This window comes from Penaeus monodon, chromosome 16 (genome assembly GCF_015228065.2).
Source record: "Penaeus monodon isolate SGIC_2016 chromosome 16, NSTDA_Pmon_1, whole genome shotgun sequence".
Classification (NCBI taxonomy): Eukaryota; Metazoa; Arthropoda; class Malacostraca; order Decapoda; family Penaeidae; genus Penaeus; species Penaeus monodon.
This window is the reverse complement of record NC_051401.1, coordinates 23,465,054-23,472,553: the sequence shown is the minus strand read 5'-3', so window position 1 is coordinate 23,472,553 and position 7,500 is coordinate 23,465,054.

The window sequence follows — 7,500 nt, the reverse complement described above, 5'->3', positions numbered from 1 at the left end:
TCTCTCTTTGTCTCTTTCTTTTTCGTTCTCTCTCTCTCTCTCTCTCTCTCTCTCTCTCTCTCTCTCTCTCTCTCCCTCTCTCTCTCTCTCTCTCTCTCTCTCTCTCTCTCATTCTGTCACTCTTTCCCCTACTCTGCCTTTGTTTTTGTATTTACGTTTGTATTTGTCTATGTCTCTTTCTCTAGCTCTACCTGTCTTTGCTTCATTCTCTTTCTCTGCCTCTATCTCTGTCTGTCTCCTATCTCTATCTGTCTTTCTGCCTACTTGCCTGTCTGTCCATCTGTCTCTCTCTCTCAATCTCTCTCTCTCTCTCTCTCTCTCTCTCTCTCTCTCTCTCTATCTATCTATCTTTATATCTATCTATCTGTTTGTCTGTCTGTCTGTCTATCTATCTATATCTATCTCCCCCCCTTTCTCTCACACACATCCTCCATCTCTCTCATCTCGCACTCACCTCCTCCCTGTGTTCCTCCGCGATGAAAACAGGATCCTCCTTTAAAAGTGGGATCCGAGGACTACAGCGTAGGAACATCAACAAGGATATACCGTCCCTTTACGTAGGTTGAGGGAAGGATACTCTTGCGTGGAAGAATGTGGGTAATCCTTACTTCTGGCAAAGGGTGCTCAGTTAGCGTAACTTACCGAAGTTTAGATTATATGGGTCTCGAAGAGGCTCTCTATCCCACGTCTGTTTCGTCAAGTTAATATTATCTTGTGCGTGTGTGCTTGCTTGCGTGTGAGTGTGTGAGTATGCTTGTGTGTGTTAGATTTACATCTTTTGCATGTGTGTTTGTTTACATGGTGTGTATCTAGTGTAGTACTCAACGTGTGTATCTGTGTGCGTGTCATTATGCCTTTGTACATATAGGTGTTTTTATATACTGTTCGTCTACCCCATAGTGTGTTTAATATTATACTTTGTGTGTGCGCACGTGTGGATATGCTTAAGTACGTGTGGGTGTGTATTTTACCTAATGTAGTTTGCACATTCATCTACCAGCATGTATTTTTGTCAGCATATTTTTTATTTAATGTCTTTCATAATCCAAAAACGCGTGGCTGTGGGTGTGCACATTATGTGGGTGCTTATTTTTCTAGGGGTAAGTAAGCCATTGTTCAATTATCATGTTTTTTTTTTAATATGTTTATCCATGATAATTTTGTCGCTCTTAATAAAACATAAATAGCGATTATGCCATACTCTATGCTCTTTACATTAAAAACACTTCACTAAACTTTGAAAAGACGATTAGCGAGATGTTAACAACTCACCTTACTAAGAAGGAAGTGCTTGATCTCTGAAAATAGTGTATCCTGTACCACGTAATCTGATCCCTCCCCTGTCTCCCTTCGCCTTTTTAACTCTCCCTCTACCCCAGTTCCATATTATTCCTGTCTTCAACCCCCGTCCTGAATCGCCTTTAGAATTAGCTACCCCCTCCTCCTCCTCATCTCCCCTATTCCTCCAACACTTTTATGAACTCCTTTCTCAACCTCCAATCTCTCACCATTCATCCCCTCGTCCTAACTACTCCAACATTTATAAACTCGTCATTGCCTTGCCCCCTTTCCCATTAAATTCCTACTTCTCCAACACTCTTCTTGTTATTTAATCTTCTCCCTAACACCAACATTCTTCCCTTCACCCCCACAACTCGGGCTCTTATAGACACCCCCCCCCCCTCCTGAAACCGCCACCCTTCTGCCTCATTCGTCCTGACACCTTTCTCATTCCTCCAACATATTCATAAACTTTCCTCCCAATCCCCCATCATTATTGCCTTCACTCTACACAACATTTTCATAATCTTCCCTTCTCCATCACTCTCTGCCTCACCTGTCTCATTCCTCCAATACTTTTATTTGCTCGCTACTCCTCCATCATCATTTTTTCCCCGTTGCAGCACTTTTATAGATTCTTTCTCCGCCACAATCTCCACCATTCCTCCTCTTAACCCGCCGGTACTCCAACACTTTTGTAAACCCTACTCCCTCCCCGATTCTCCACTTCAATTCCCTTTTACACCAACTCTTTCATAAACTCCCCTTCCTACCCCTATCTCCCCAGCATTCTTCCCGTCACCTCCCCCACTACTCCAACACTTTTACAGACTCCCCTCCACCCCCTCCCTCATTCTCTCCGCCCCCTTTACCACTTTCAGACGAACTTGTATACTTAAGTCGCCTCTTGAAACTTTGAAATGGGCTTCGTGGTAAACAGTTATTACAAAGAAACGGTTAGAGCAATTTTTACTTTTCGGGCCTAATGGCAATAGAAAACGACCATTATGGTTGCTTGATCATTTATTAGTGATGGTTATCGGCGCAGTTATTATTTTTAAAAGATCCATAGAAATAAAACACATTTCATCTTTCCATAAACTTACGAAAGCTAAACCAGTGACACAAAATTTTCGAAATAGGTGAAAAAAATAAACATATATAAAACAAACAATCACATATTTGAGACCATGCAGTCGGCCAATTTTCATTATCTGTTTCAGGAAATAGAAATTTGCATAGAGCTGTGGATCAGCAAATGGGTTGAATGCATTTTAATGATATTATAGCGTGCTTGGCCATCATTCCGTACGTCGGATGTATAGTCTTGATCCGAGTTTTCCTGTTGGGAAAAGTGAGGTTTGAATCTGTTATGAAAACACATACACATATGTAAGCACATACGGTACATATAGATATGTACATGGACAAACATATATACACACAACTAGTACAAGTACACACACACACACGCACACACACACACACACACACACACACACACACACACACACACACACACACACACACATACAAACACGCACAGACACGTACACACACACGCAAACACACACACACACACACACAGGCACACACACACACAAACATACACACAAACACACATACAAACGAAAACATACACACAAGCACACACACACACAAACATACACACAAGCAAACACACACACAAACATACACACAAGTACAAACAGACACAAACATAAAAAAACACAAATATAGACGCACGCAACTGCAGACACAAGTAGGTAGACGTAAGCACATGAAAACAAATTAATTTAATGTACATCGCGCATGCAGTGTATGTGGCAATTCTTAGTCATGGTAAGTTTTTAGATTATATTTGAACTTCATAACTCAGAAATAGCATAATTAGTTGATGATTCCACTTATGCGTTATTTTTATATATCTACGTAGTGTGTTTATGCTTTCCCTCGCTCTCTCTTTCTCAATCTCTCCTTCTGCACTCTCTCTCTCTCTCTCTCTCTCTCTCTCTCTCTCTCTCTCTCTCTCTCTCTCTCTCTCGCTCTCTCTCTCTCTTTCTATTTATCTTCTCTCTCTCTCTCTCTCTCTCTCTCTCTCTCTTCTTTCTCTCTCTCTCTCTCTCTCTCTCTCTCTCTCTCTCTCTCACTCTTTCGCTGCCTATCTTTTCCTCTGTCTTCCCATCAAGACTTGTTTTTTCGATTGGAATTTCGTCTCTCACGGAGTCTGCAAGAAACTTGTAATGCCTTGTTTTAATTGTTCTGACGAGGCTCTAGCTAACTGTAGTTCTTCAATATGCTAGGTAATTCGTATGACCATGGTATTTTTTGTCATTTCTAAGCCACATTTCTACATATTGTTACTAACCGATTTGAATCAGTACAGTAGTAAAGTAATGATCATAAGATCCACCAAGATTCATGTGCCCGTTTATCTAAAATGTGAGCTGAGTGTGCATGGCAAACGGCCAGTAGGGGACTCAATGACTCAAGTAACTAAGGGAAAATCAGTAAATAGGATATCCATGAACTACATGACGAATGAGCTTTGAAATCTATGTTGGAATGACTGGCGTTCAAGTTTATAAACACTAACACAACTGTGAACATGCTAAGTTCCCATCACCTACTAATTCAGTATTCTCGGTCCGTTCTTTTACAAGCTCAAATCACTTTTGGTACTTAAACCTGCCTGCGTGCGTGTACATGTATCTGTATAAGTTCTGGTGTTTTCCTATGAAACTGTACATATACACGAACCAGTTGTCTTTATGTTCTATTACCAGAACACTGATCACTGAAGGTGCAAGGTCTCGTAGCCTAGATCACCGCCATTTTCTTTAGGTTTGTACAGAAATTGTAATCAAGCGGTACTTATCTATTCCAGGGAATCTTTTCTCCAATCGAAATTTCAGTATGGGAATTGATAAAAATAATAAATCCGAAGCAACTCTATAGAGAAAGTGTAAAATAAGCCAACTTTTATGTTTCATTTATACAGAGAATTATACATCATTAAGGCGAGCCAAGATTCAATCCTTAAGAATTCGAAACATTGTTGTGCAGAGGATTCGAAACAGCTTATTTGCAGAAATTGTGACGGGCATTTAGTACTGATGTACCGTTTCCAGTTGAATTTCTACAAACAGGCAATTAGAAAAAGCCGATTTATAAGATTATTAAAATTTCCCCCAAAATTACCGCGCTGGAGAAGCGTGTGTAAAAAAAAAAAAAAAAAAAAAAAATGTCGGTTTTTCTGTGGCACACGGATTTCAGTAATATGGCAATCCCAGTGGCGGGTTTCGCTAAGTGTGCATTTCCTTCTTCGCAACTGTTATCGTGGAAGTGAACTTTTAACCTTTCCTCTGCTCATTTTTTGTGCCTTATTCCCGTATATTTAAATATTTCTTTGGAAGATTTAAGAAGAATTTGCAACATAGTTGCTGATTGAAACATAATGCTCTACACAGGTGTTTCGTCTGCACCCAGTTCCTCTGCTTTATGTGGTTCGTTGCTCCCTCGTGTTCAGTTAAAGCGGTCACTGACTTGACTTCTATGGGACAAGGTGCTCGGATAGATTAAATAAATAAATGAAAATTGTAAAATAATGATAAATAGACAAACAAATATATAGAGACAATATGATTTTTAAGATATGCGTATCTGTCCAATGCATTTTCTTTTGCTTCGCCAATTCGACGCATCGAGTTCGTACTCGCTATCGGAAAAGGGCGTCTAAAGCTATTTCTAATTGAGGTATATGTCCTAAAATTGCAATGGATATTGCCCTAGTTTGGAATCGAATTCCACGAGAGAGAGAGAGAGAGAGAGAGAGAGAGAGAGAGAGAGAAGAGAGAGAGAGAGAGAGAGAGAGAGAGAGAGAGAGAGAGAGAGAGAGAGAGAGAAAGATTAAAAGGAAGACAGACACACAAACGAATAGCAACCAACATATCAAATATATCTATATATATTATTATATATATATATATATATATATATATATATATATATATATGTGTGTGTGTGTGTGTGTGTGTGTTATATATATAACATTATATATATCTAGATATAGAACGAGAGTGGGAGAAAAAAAATTCCACGAAATTTGTCGAAAAAATATGGTACTTCAATACACACACTCACACGAGGCTTTGAGATGCAAATTAGTTTGCATTTACGTAACATTTCTTTGATTTTGTATATAATGAGCACGTGAACTAATTAAACAGGTAATTAATGAAAATGACATGTATAAATAAACAGATAGACGGGGAAGATAGACATATGAGCTGGCTGGAAAACAGAGAGAGAAATGGATGGATACCTGATCGAACAGAAAGATATATATATATATATATATATATATATATATATATATATATATATATATATATATATATATATATATATATATATATATATATATATATTCTAAGAATAAAGAAAATAACAACAGCAAAAAGCAGATACATATAGATTAATCAGTCGATAAAGAAGAGCAAAAGTCAGTTTTTATAGATATGACATGAGTATCAGATACAGAAGTGAAGGTGGCTTAAGACGAGATTGAGATGTAGCAAAATGAAAATAATGATAATAGTGTTAGTAACGATTATGATAATAGTGATAATAACAATGATGATGATGGTGATTATTATGACTGTGAGGATGATAATATACGTGACTACAAAAATGATAGTGATTAAAATAACAGTGATAAAAGGAATTCATATGAAAAAAACAATAGTTCTGATAATGATATTGCTAAGATAATCGTAGTAGAAACACTCTTAATTATAACGAGAAGGATAATATTGATACCGATAACGATGATGATAACAACAATAATAACACAAATGATAATGATATTGATAATACTAATAGTAATAATGATCATGAGGATAACAATAATAATAATGACAATAATGATACTAACAGTGATGATATTAAAAATAGTAATAACGAAAGCAATAACGATAATAATAATAATAATAATAACAATAATACTGATGATGATAATGATCATGATATCTATGAAAATAACGATAGTGATATTGATAATTATAATGATGATGATATAATAATAATAATAATGATAATAATAATAGTAATAATAATGATACTACTACTACTATTACTGATAATAATAATGATAATAATAATAATAATAATAATAATAATAGTAATAATAACAATAATAAATAATAATAATAATAAAAAAAATAATAATAGTAACAATAATAACGATAATGGTAATGATAATAATAATAATAATAATAATAATAATAATAATAATAATGATAATGTCAATAATAATAATAGTAATAGCCTCCGGGCTAGTACAGTGGTAACGTGTCGGCCTCTCATCCGAGGGGTCGGCGGTTCGCGCCCCGCCCAGGCGCGAGAAGTTGCAATTATCGCCTGGAGGTCACTGTTGTGGCTGGGCACCACGGCGGGCAAGGACTCGGTTCTGCCGAGTCAGCAGCAGCTGACACACGTGAGCAAAATCAAGCAGACAGTATGTCACACCAAGAATATCCATTGTATCAAATGGAATCCAAACCAAGCTAATATTAATAATAATAATAATAATAATAATAATAATAATAATAATAATAATGATAATAGTAATGGTAATGATACTGATAATAATAATAATAATAATAATAATAATAATAATAATAATAATAATAATAATAATAATAATAATAACGATAATGATAATGATAATAATATTAAGAATAATGATGATGATTAAAGATAATGATAATTATAGCAATATTTATAATGATGATAATAACTATAAGAATAATTACTACTACTGCTACTACTACTACTGCTTCTGCTACTACTACTATTACTACTACTACTAATAATAATAATGATAATAATAATGATGATAGGAATAATAATAACAATAAGAATAATGATGATAATAATAAAGATAACAAGCATAATAATAATAATGATAACAATTACAATAATAATGATGATTTTGATAATAATGATAACGATAATGATAGTAATAATTGTAGTAATAATAATTATAATAAAAGACCTGAAGGTGGAAAGTAGGTGGATTTCGAAATTGTAGGTTTTTTTTCAATAAATTTAGTTTTTGCATTGTGTTTTTTTTGTCACATTATCAACACGGAAGAGTGTTTTACCATTCGTAGTAAGAGAAGTAATGCTGATAATACCAATGGCAATGATAATAAT